The sequence below is a fragment of the Mesoplodon mirus genome (genome assembly GCF_964341445.2).
Source record: "Mesoplodon mirus genome assembly, contig: HAP1_SCAFFOLD_482, whole genome shotgun sequence".
In the NCBI taxonomy this organism is placed as follows: Eukaryota; Metazoa; Chordata; class Mammalia; order Artiodactyla; family Ziphiidae; genus Mesoplodon; species Mesoplodon mirus.
In genome coordinates this window covers 125,506-138,213 of record NW_028295502.1, presented here as the reverse complement: position 1 = coordinate 138,213, position 12,708 = coordinate 125,506, and positions in this window count along the sequence as shown.

Sequence of the window (12,708 nt, the reverse complement as noted above, 5' to 3'; positions counted from 1 at the left end):
CTTTGCTGTACACCTGAAATTAATACATTGTAAATCAACTATACTCCAATCAAAAAAAAAAAGAAAAAGAAAAAAAAGAGGAAAACCTGTGTCCAACCTGAGTACAAAAATGGCGTTTTTAACAGCAAGAAAGGCAAGCTCTACTCACCTGGAATGTGCTCATTTTCTCTCTCCTTCTGGGGCAGTGCAGAGTCCTAGCAAGACAGACAGGGAAAGAAGAAGTCAAACTGGAAACTGGTTTAAAGAAAAAGAAGTCACTAACCCACGTGGTGCTCATTGTGAATTACCAAGGCTCCCAGTCCTCGGGGTGGCTACAGCTGATTATGCTTGATGAGCAGAGCCCCACGCAGATACCAGATGCCCCCGTGAACCCCCTCAGTGGCTGTGTGAGGAATGACCTGCCCAGCCATACACAGTGGCCCCCTCACAGTGTGCCTGCGGCTTCCACAGGGGTCATTCTTATTCTGGGTATGGGGTAAACAGAGACCATGTAAGTCAGAGTAGGTTTTGGAGTCAATATGCATGGGCTCTGATCAGGCTACGCCATTCACTAGCAGTGTCACCCTGGGCAAATTATTCACATCTCTTCGCCTCAGTTCTGTCTTCTGCCAGTAGGGGAGAACACGGGCATCCACCTCGTGAGATCGTCATAAGGTAGGAAGCTCTGAGAACACCACTGTCAGGGTTTCTTATTTCTTAGCAACTGCGGTAAAGCAGATGATATTTTAGTTAGAAATTATCCTTAGAGATGTGATTTCTACCAACAGAAGACTGTCAGACATGTGGAGGTCGTACGTTGTTGCCCTGTTATGTGAGAGTCTTTATAGACTTCTGAAAATCTCTGCTTGTCTTCCTAAAGATTTTGTGACTGCAACAATAATATTTAAATTGACATGGACAACTTTTTACAAAAGGTATAAAAATACGTTAAGTTTCTTTTTAAACAGGAAGTACCCTTTTGACAATTATGCACAGAGGTAAAGAGAACTAATAAAAGCCAGGATTCTGCAACAACAATAAAAAATAGTTTGACAGTCCATACCTAATTCAAATGAAAAAAAGACAGGAATCTGAATTGTAATTATATCATTATAAATATAGGAACGTTTAAGAAATAAATGGGAGACTTCCCTGGTGGTGCAGTGGATAAGACGCCACATTCCCAATGCAGGGGGCCCGGGTTCGATCTAGTACAAAAGATGGCAATGATTCCACTCCCCAAAGCTTGGGAGAGAGATATCTTCACAACTTCTAACGACCTCCATTTTGACTCTACACTTGCTAGCTGTCTTCTGCTCAATTCAGGATTCTGAAAGGGGCCCTGACAGTTGACAATAATTAGTGGGGGAATAAAATCATTGGACTAAGTAGGCCTTTGGTGAAGCCAGCTCAGTTTTATCTGTGACATCCAGCAGGGTCAATTTCCTCGGCCTCAGTTTCCAGAAAAGACCCTCTCTTGAGCTTCTCGAATTTTCACGTGCATGTGAATTACTGCGGGATCTTGTTGGAATGCAGCCTCCTGGACCCCCTACGCAGAAATTATAAATCAGAACGTCTCGAATGGGGCTCAAGGCTGGGCATTTCTATCCAAGTGATGCCAATGCCGCTGGTTTGTGGAACACAATTTGAGTAGCACTGCAGTGTAACATCAGTCCCACAAAAAACAGCCTCCACTACACAGAAACATACACAAAGAGTAACCAGACAAAAAGGCACTAAAACATTAACAACTGTTATCTTTACATCCTAAAGTTACAGATAATTAAAATTTTTCTTTATGTATATATCTGCATTTTTCCATAATGATTATGCTACTTCTATGATATACATATTATTTGAAATAAAATAAATGACCCAGTTGAGAAAACTATCTTAAACACTCATAAAATAGCCTAAACCTTGCTCTCAAGGTCCCCACAATTAAGTCCCAACCTCCTTTCATGATATGATTCTAGCCAGTACCCTATGCTCAAAGAGAATATACCAAAGGGATTAGCAAACTCAGCTGCTGGACTCAAACTGCCTGGGTCCCAACCCCAGCTCTGCCTCCTACCATCTGGGTGAGGATGGGCCAACAGGGTTGTGTTCCCTGCCTTAAAGTAGAGAAAACAGCAGTACCAATTCACAGAGCCACCGCCTGATGGAAATGTGTTCATTTGCATAAAGCTTTTAGAATGGAAATTAGTGACCAAGGCTCAGTTATCATCCTTACCCATGTCTCATACGTTCTACAATTTATAGGAATATCTTAAGTAGAAGAATGCCAAGTCCTACTCACGTGGGGCTCTGCTGCCTCTTCCTCCGCGCAGTGCTTTTTGAGAAGCCAGGGCTGGGGAAGGAAAGGAGACTGTGAAATACCAGGGCTGTGTTTCCATCCCCACTAATTCATACCGCACCCCCTTCCGCCCCCGTACCAGCTAGAAGTCCTCTCCTTCCAAAACAGGCCAGGAGTCCAGGACAATTCAGCTTCCTGGGCTCACAGAATCCCGCTGCGAAATGGGTGCCTCCCGAATTAGCGTAGTATTAATACCAACAATGTATCAGGCAGTTGTAGACCTTTTACTTGTGCTATCTCGTTTCTCCTCACAACACTATATTAACAAGGCATTCCTTTTTCCCCCCTTTTACCGAACAGCAACGGAGGCACAGAGGAGTTAAGCAACTCACCCAGTGTGACGCCGTATGAAGCGGTAGGGCTAGCTCATAGGTGGGGGACGGGGTCAGGTTAGGGGTGAAGAAAACCGGGGAGACCCTCAAACCCCAGGAGGCACGACCTGAGCCCACCCCATCCCGGCTACGTTACCAAACGCAAAGAAGCTCCGCCCGCGGGACGTACATCACCACTCCAGGCCCTCAAACCTCCGCTTTTAGCCGCTCCTCCTCTTTCTCCCCAAATGAAAGGTCTGCAAAGGGGAAGCTTGAATGGGTCGTGAAGAGCGGACCTGAAACACCGTCACCAGGCAGAACATGGCTGCTACGTGTCCTCCTGGGGCGGAAGTGCCTGCGACTAACCCGGAACTCCTGGACCATATTTCCCAGAATTCCGCGGGTAAACCTTTACAGCGAGGCGTTACTGTAGCTGCAGTATATGGGGCTACACGAGTTTACGAGCTCTGGACTACATGTCCCAGAATGCAAGGGTGGGTGCGGGGGTGTCTACCGGCACGAGCTCTGGACTACATGTTTTCACTCTGGTTTTCACTTTCCGGAATCCCTGAGAAGGTCTCAGGCCGTCTTGCCGTTCTACTGTGTAGGCCTCAGAAGAGTGTAGATTCTGTTCATTGAAAGGCGTACAAACTCAGTCGAATTTTGGACGTCTTCAAGAGGCTAAGCGACATAAAAGCATTAACAGCCACGAAGGCTTCCTGGTAAACCCCAAAGAGTTTCACCATTGGAATAAGGGGAGAAGGAAACTGGGCTTTCTTTGGCAGGGACTGAAGCCAAACGCCAAAACACCTCATTCCCTGAAATTGTGTAAAGGTGAACGTGTTTTGTTAGCATCTTACAACCCGTGCAGAAGCAAGGGAAAATCCTTTCTAGAGACAGACATCAACATCCTAGGTCTCAAGTTATTTCTGTAATTATAAAATCTGTGACATTGCTATTTGACCAAGTGAACTTTAAGGGGAAGGAAAAAGCATTACTTGACATACGGAGGGACACTTCACAGTCATAAAAGTTTCAAATTCTCAGAAACTAATAACTTCAGCTGATACTTTATAAAGCAAACATTGACAGAACCATGAAGAGAAACATTCAAATTCATAATTGGATCTGGAGATTGGAACACATACATAGAGGGAAATGTTGAGCCTTAAAAGCATATATTAAAGTAGAAAGGGGGGCTTCCCTGGTGGCGCAGTGGTTGAGAGTCCGCCTGCCGATGCAGGGGACACGGGCTCGTGCCCTGGTCCGGGAAGATCCCACATACCACGGAGTGGCTGGGCCCGTGAGCCATGGCCGCTGAGCCTGGGTGTCCGGAGCCTGTGCTCCGCAACGGGAGAGGCCACAACAGTGAGAGGCCTGCGTACAGCAAGGAAAACAAAAACAAAACAAAACAAAACAAATAAAGTAGAAAGGAAGTTGAAAATTGATTCAGAAAACATCCATTTCAGGAAATTAATAAATGAATAATAAAACTGAAGAAGGCAGATGGAAAAATATAAGATCAGATGAATGAAATACAAAAATAAAGTAGATCCCACACACACCCACAAAACAGAAATTAAAGAAAAAAAACAAAACAAACAAAAAAAGATCATCCATAGTATAAACAAAGATTTTTTCAAAAATGTGTTCCAAATTCTTTCAGGAAAATATCCTCCAAGAACTATTCCTGACTTAAGCCAACATAGCACACAGGATTTCTTTCCACTACAAGGAAAGTGAAATCTTGGATATAGCATGATGAAATACGGTAACATGATTAAGTTTTATTTATTCACCTCCTGTTCCCTATGGCACCCTCCACTCCCTTCTCTACCCCGTAAGCTACCATTCTAATTTGTTTGATGTGTTTTCTTTTGGGTGTGTTCTTGTGCAAAATGTGCACTTGTGTATATTTTCAATTCATATAAATAATATTGTGTCATAAAATTCATTCTGGTGTTTATTTCCTTCATTCAGGAGTATATTTTTAAGATTCACCCATCCAGGCTTCCCTGGTGGCACAGTGGTTGAGAGTCTGCCTGCCGATGCAGGGGACGCGGGTTCATGCCCCAGTCTGGGAAAATCCCACATGCCGTGGAGCGGCTGGGCCCGTGAGCCATGGCTGCTGAGCCTGCACGTCCGGAGCCTGTGCTCCGCAGCGGGAGAGGCCACAACAGCGAGAGGCCCACGTACCGCAGAAAAACAAACAAACAAAAAAAACATTCACCCCTCTATCTAATTTGTTTCATAGAGTTCCATTTTCTGCACCCACATTTTACCTGTACTCTTCCAACTGCCATGCCAATGATAATAAAATAAACATCTTCTTACATTTGTTTATAGACGTATCTGAGAATTTCTTTGGAACACATACCCGAGTGAAATTATTTCATAGCAAATATGTATACTTTAATAATATAGCCAGATTGACTTCCTGAACGGCTACACCAGTCCAGATTACCAAAGAGTTGCACGTCAGGTTTTTGTGCAACCACTTACCTTCATTTGGACGACTCATCACCGTTTTGCTAGTGTATTAAATGTATAGTAGTATCTTGTTTTAGTTAAATTTCTCTGATTTCTAATAAGTTTGATCTTTTTTTCAAATGCTTGGTAGCTTCATCTATAAGTGTCTACTTAAAACTTTTGCCCCATTTTCTAATGTGGATGCTATCTTTTTCTTCCTCATTTCTATTACATATTCTGATTATTAATACCTTTTCAGTTTTACCAATTACAAGTATCCTTTCCTAATTGGGCACGTGTTTCTAAAATTTTTCTATTGTGTTCTTCATGGAATAGAAATCTTTAATTATAAGATAATAAACCAATAATTTCTTAATATCTGTGCTTCTGAAACTCCTCAGGTGAAAAAAATATATTTCTACCTTTTAAAAATTAACTTTCTAGACTTATCTTTCACATGTAGGTCCTTTAAATATTTTGGAGTCTATTTATGTACATTTTATTACATGGGATCCACTTTTATTTTTCTCCAAGAGAAGTTCTTAAAAATAGTGACATTCATGGCTTGAAGATTCAATATTACAAAGATATCAGTAATCCTCAAAATGATCTATAGGCTCAATCAAACCCCAATAAAAACATCAGCATTTTTTCCCTTGGAAATTGATGAGATGTTTACAAATATTATGTGGGAAAGCAAAGAGCTACAAGAAGAGCTGGGGGCTTCCCTGGTGGCGCAGTGGTTGAGAATCTGCCTGCTAATGCAGGGGACACGGGTTTGAGCCCTGGTCTGGGAAGATCCCACATGCCACGGAGCAACTAGGCCCGTGAGCCACGTACTGAGCCTGCGCGTCTGGAGCCTGTGCTCCCCAACAAGAGGCCGTGATAGTGAGGCCCACGCACCACGATGAGGAGTGGCCCCCGCTTGCCACAACTAAAGAAAGCCCTCGCACAGAAACGAAGACCCAACACAGCAAAAATAAGTAAATAAACTCCTACCCCCAACATCTAAAAAAACATAAAAATAAAAAATAAAAGAAGAGCTGGGACAATCTGAAAGAAGAATGAAAAGAAAGATATTAGTCACATTAAACCTTACTATAAATCTACAATATAAGATAGTCTGGTGTTTGCTCAAGGATAGACAAGATAATAGACATCAAAATCCATGTTGAAACAGACATTATAACAACGTGTAAAAAGAAAACACTGCAGGGAGTTCCCTGGTGGTCTAGTGGTAAGGATTTGGCGCTTTCACTGTGGTGACCCTGGTTCAATCCCTGGTCAGGGAACTGAGATCCTGCAAGCCACGCAGCACGGCCAAAAGAAAAAAGAAAGAAAAGAAAACACTGCAGCAGAGAGGGGGAAGAACTCTTGTTAATACAGTTGATCCTTGAACTAGGGTTCAAGGGGGTTAGGGGTGCCAACCCTCTGCTAAGTTGAAAATCCAAGTATAACTTATAGCCAGTCCTCTGTACGTACATGGTTTCTCCATAATCGGCAATTCTGCATCTGAGGATTGAACCAACCTTGGATCGTGTAGTAGTGCAGTATTTACTATTCAAAAAAATCCTCGTATAAGTGCACTTGTGTAGTTTAAACCCATGTTGTCCAAGGGTCAACTATTGGTTCTCAGTCAGCTGGATATCCATATGGGAAAAATATTAATCATTACTGCATAGGATATAAAAATATAAATTCCAGAAGATCTGCAGACTTAAATTTGAAAAGTAAACAATGATGCTTTAGGAAAGAAACGTAAGATAACAGCCTTTTTGCCTTGGAGTAGGAAGAATTTCTTAAGACCAAAAAAATCACCAACTGTGAAAGAAAAAATTGAAAAATTGGACTATTTCAAAGTTAAGAAACACTGTAAACCCAAACGCAGCACTCTTGGGCCAAAAGTGAGAGAGATTTTAAAAACATCTATGGAATAAAAGACTCAGATGCATCCCTCATGCCCATGCATTCTTCAAGGGTCAACTGTATCTACCAAAGTTGAACATATACCCTATAACCCTTTGGTTCCACCCATAGAAATATCCCTCAAACAAGTGCACAAGGCACATTCTAGATTGCTCACATCACCACTAACTGTGATAGCCAAGAATGGGGAAGTACCCAATACCCACCAATAATGGGATTAATAAATAGATTTTGATATGTTTACACACTGCAATAATATCCACCAATGAAAATGAATCAACGGTATCCACTCCCATCAATATGGATAAATGTCATGGATATACTGTGGAGCAAATGAAGCCAACACAAAATAGCACCTATTACATGACTCCATTTATATCAAGTACAAAATAGGCTAAGTGAATCTACACCATTACAAATTAGTGGCTACCATATGGAAAGGAAGGTTACTAGAAAGAGCCAAAAAGGGATGCTTCTAGGGTTTGGGGTTTGTCCTGGTCCTCCAAGAACTAGACGGCAAAGTGCTGAGAAAGACTTTAATGAACAAATATTTCATTGGGGGAAACATCGGAGAGAAAATGGCAGGGAGCTCTGGAAGGCTGGCAGAACTATCAGCGCATAGTGCAAGTCTGACCCTGAGTGAAGATTTGGAAGAAAGATTTGGTAAATCATCCGAGACTGCCTTGTCATCTACGTAAAATCCTTCAAGGCTGTCAGAGTCCTTGAAAAAAGGTCACTGGACAGAGGAATCCTGGTCTCCAAGAAATGGCCTGCCTTAGGATCCCTGCTGTGCTGACCAGGAGCAATCAGGGGCAAGGCCGGCCTCCAGGCAAACGTGGTGATGGATTTAAGAGCAGCAGCTGGGACCTTTGGCCAGTTATGCTCCCTGTGGTCATAACTGTGAAACAGGAGACTCTCAACGTGGATGCTTCCTTGTGATAAGATCTGGTTGTTTATTTCTCTCAGAAATAATCCTGAAGCAACGTTGCGTCCTTCTCAGTATATCATACCCCAGAGATCTAAAACGTTCGTTTGTTCTGTTATTGATAATGTTCACCTCTTGGCTAAGGTAGTGTTCACCAAATTTATACCTACTGTACTTCTTGTTGTGATCAATACTTTGTGGAGAGATATTTGGGGTTTTGTAGCATCCTGCTCCTTGTAAACTTTCAACCAGTAGTTTTATAATTCATTGATTACTCTTGCCAGAACCTATCATTACTATGATGGTTGTAAATAATGATTTTTACATTATGTCATTCCTTCTATATGTTTATGGTTTGGCATTCTATTATGAGAGCCCTTCCTTCCCTCCCTTCCTCTTTTTTTATTCATATTCTGTATGATAATTATTTATTTTAGGGTCAAATTGCTCAGATTTACCCAGTGTGAGTCTCTTCAAGCTGGATCTTTTTACACGTCCCACCACTCTTTCCTACTTTCTGGCACAGTAAATTTTCTCCAGGATCATTCTACACTTTCCTTGCTCCAGCCCTGAAATAGAAACGTGGATATACATGCTTATATACATCACATACACATGTGTGTGTTTGTATATCCTCGCACTTCCATATCTACTTCTGTAAATACCTAGCACGTGCACTCACTCCCTCTCTCTCTCTACAGATGGGTGGACGGATGGATGGATGGGTAGACAGATCTGTATAAATAACTTATGGTCAGACTTCCATATCCGTGGTTCCTCTGTATCTGCAATTCTGCAACCATGGGTTCAACCAACCACAGATCATGTAGTACTGTAGTAATTACTATTAAAAAAAAACCCCTGCATATAAGTGGACCTGCCCAGTTCAAACGCATATTGTTCAAGGGTCAACTGTAACTTGCTAAATAAAGCCCTTTAACCAACTATATTAAAAATACCACCATTGGTCTGCGTATGGAATGCCATCCAAACCTGCTTTGTCCTTACTGGTTCCACATCCAGAGGGTCCTCTGCTATTATGCTCAGTTCTCTCCTCATGTGCATCTTTTCAACAAGAGAAACTTTTTTTTTTAAACCTCCACAATGTAGGTATATCCACTTTTGTTTCTAGCTCCAGGATTTTCCCTCTCCCTATTATGGATCTGTAGTTAAAGCACAGCATAAATAAGAAAGCTTCAACTGTTGAAACTCATGAATTTTTCTGTGTATGCAAAATAATCTGAGAACTGTTTTGTTTTTGAAATTGGCTTCCAGAGTTCATACCATAATTTTGATCTTATATGCCTTATGACAATATAGAACAATCATATGAGGTCTTAACTGCAAGGGATAATTATTTAATACTTTTTCAAATTCTATTAAAATAATTTCCTGCTTTGGCAATACCCACTATTCAATGAAAAAAATATAACATGAAGTTATAAAATGGAAAAATATCACAAAATGCTCCTTGCCTAGGAAAACCACTCTGGAAGAGTATCCCTTTACACATGATCTTATGCATGTACACATACATGTGTGCACATGCACACATACACAAACACTAACAAAGATTTATGGTTGATTATACTATGAAGGCTACAATCTGTGACCTCTCAAAGCCCATATTGTGTATCTCCTGCGATTATGATATGTCATAAATTTTTAAAATAAACTTTTTATTTAATTTATTTATTTTGGGCTGCATTGGGTCTTCGTTGCTGCGTGCGGGCTTTCTCTAGTTGCAGTGAGTGTGGGCTACTCTTCGTTGCGGTGCGCGGGCTTCTCATTGCAGTGGCTTCTCTTGTTGCGGAGCACAGGCTCTAAGCACGTAGGCTTCAGTTGTTGTGGCACACAGCCTCAGTAGTTGTGGCACACGGGCTTAGTTGCTCCACAGCATGTGGGATCTTCCTGGACCAGGGCTCGAACCCGTGTCCCCTGCATTGGCAGGCGAATTCTTAGCCACTGTACCACCAGGGAAGTCCCTGTCATCATTTCACCGGCTTCAGATTAATATAGGAATCTATCAAAACTCAAATTCTTACAGCTGTACACTAATTTCCATTAAAAAATTTAGTGACATCATTGATGTGGTGTTCATCTTTTTGGTATTTTAATCTCACAATCAATAACTTCCAATTATATGATTTCTAAATCAAAGAGATCTAATATATTCTGATATATATACTCCTTTCCTGAAACCATGCTTTACTGCAACCAATAGGGAAAAGCACATAAATGTCAGTCTTGTCTCAATAATACACTGGATAATTTTATCAGATTCCTACAAGTTTTCTGGGTATTTGCCTCATGGATGTGGGGGAAGAATATGGCATAGCCCCTACCTGAGAACTTTAGAAGAAATGCTACAATAATTAGAAGGCAAACATTCCAAAGTCTGGATGAAAATGCAGAGAATTAGAAATCAGTAAGTTCAAGGTCAACTAAAAATTTTTTTTTCTAGGGACAAACAATTTTTGTGACACTTTCAAAGTGTTACAGTAAACCCTGCCTTAATATTGACAGACAAAAAATCAATTGTATACTATGCAGTTACTGTTGTTGCAAAGTTAATCATGTTTTTTCACTCTGTACCATCAGAAAAAAAAAATCACAAGGTAGTTCAATTTCTACTGAACACAGTCCTTGGAAAACTAGACGGCGTCTCAAATAACCACCCAACTTGAGAACAGAGGCTGCGGGAGGCAAGGAGCCAGTTGCGATAGGCTAATAGCATATTAATATTGAAGATTGGGGGGCTTCCCTTCCCTGGTGGCGTAGTGGTTAAGAATCTGCCTGCCAATGCAGGGGACACGGGTTTGAGCCCTGGTCCAGGAAGATCCCACATGCTGCACAGCAGCTCAGCCGCGTGCCACAACTACTGAAGCCTGCACACCTAGAGCCCGTGCTCCACAAAGAGAAGCCACTGCAATGAGAAGCCCACACACTGCAATGAAAAGTAGCCCCCACTCACTGCAACTAGAGAAAGCCTGCGTGCAGCAATAAAGACCCAAGGCAGCCAAAAATAAATTAAAAAAATATATATTGCAGATTGGTTTTCTGCAGTGGTTTTCAGTATTTCAACAAAAGTTCATGTCCTGAATTAATTTTATTTTGCAGGTTTCCCCATCTGGATACAACTTTCATATATTATACATTTCCCCCTTTTGGTTTATTTAAAACACAAGTACTGAGCACACCTAAAAGCACTAGTCAATGATAAGGTTGTGTACATTCAGCAGCCAAGTCCCTGCCCTCATGGAGCGCACATTCTCACGGACATCAATTTTGACTAGCTCATCCTTACACTTTTGTTAAAGCCCAGACCAAACTCTTTTCCTTTCTAAGTGCTATCTCCTAAGTGACATCTGATAAATGTCAAAGTTCTGAATGCAGCCCTTACTGCACCACTCAGAAGGGATCTCTGCTGTGTGCTCTGCTGAACACTAGGATCTGTTTAGCTACTGCTTCAACACCAACTAAGTTAAAATACTTTCTCTCCTATGAGACCTGACGCTTGCAAGAATTCACGTTGCACGTGAGTTTTTTGAAAACAACATTTTGTAGAACTTCTATCCTCTGACAGTTCCTTGATGTTCTTACCACTCTCGCTGCTTTCATAAAATGTGTCCCCAGTATGCATTTTGTGATGACTTATAAGATTGGAGCGCCAACTGAAGCTCTTACCACAGGTCTCACACTTGTAAGGCTTCTCCCCTGTGTGCACTCTTTGATGAGACTGTAGCTGTGAAGGCCGACTGAAGACCTTACTGCATCTGTCACATCTGTACGGCTTCTCTCCAGTGTGGACGCTTTGATGAAGCTGAAGACTTGAGGCCTGAATGAAGTGCTTCCCACACTCCCCACACTTATATGGTTTCTCTCCTGTGTGGACCCTCTGATGCATGTCGAGGTTCAGGCTCCACTTGAAGCCCTTCCCACACTCCTCACATTTGTATGGCTTTTCTCCAGTGTGGACTTTTTGATGGGCTTGAAGGTGTGAACTCCGACCAAAGCTCTTCCCACACTCTTCACATTTGAATGGTTTTTCTCTGCTGTGGACTCTCTCATGGGCCAGAAGATTTGAGGCCTGCCTGAAGACTTTCCCACACTCCTCACAATTATACGGTTTCTCTCCGGTGTGGATTCTGCAATGAATTTTAAGATCTGCTCTACGACTGAATCCCTTCCCACACTCTTCACATTTGTATGGTTTCTCACCGGTATGGATCAGCTGGTGGATCTGAAGTCGTGAACTCTGATTGAAGCCCTGCCCACACTCCTCACACTTGTAAGGTTTCTCTACACTGTGGGCCTTCTGATGGATTTGAAGATATGAACTCTGACGGAAGCCCTTCCCACATACCTCACATTTATAGGGCTTCTCCCCTGTGTGGACAACCAGATGAACTTGATAATGGGAGTTCCTCCTGAAGCTCTTCCCACACTCCTTACAGTTGTATGGTTTCTCTCCTGTATGGACTCTTTGATGTGCCTGAAGGTTTGAACTCAGAGTAAAGCCTTTACCACACACATTACGTATGTATGATTTCTCTCCAGTGTGGACTCCCTGATGGGCCTGAAGACTTGAAGGCCGACTAAAGCCTTTCCCACATTCCTCACATTTGTAGGGTTTTTCTCCTGTGTGGACCCTCTGATGAATGTATAGATTTGAGCTACAAATGAAGCCCTTCCCACACTCCTCACATTTGTACGGTTTCTCTCCCGTATGGACTCTCTGA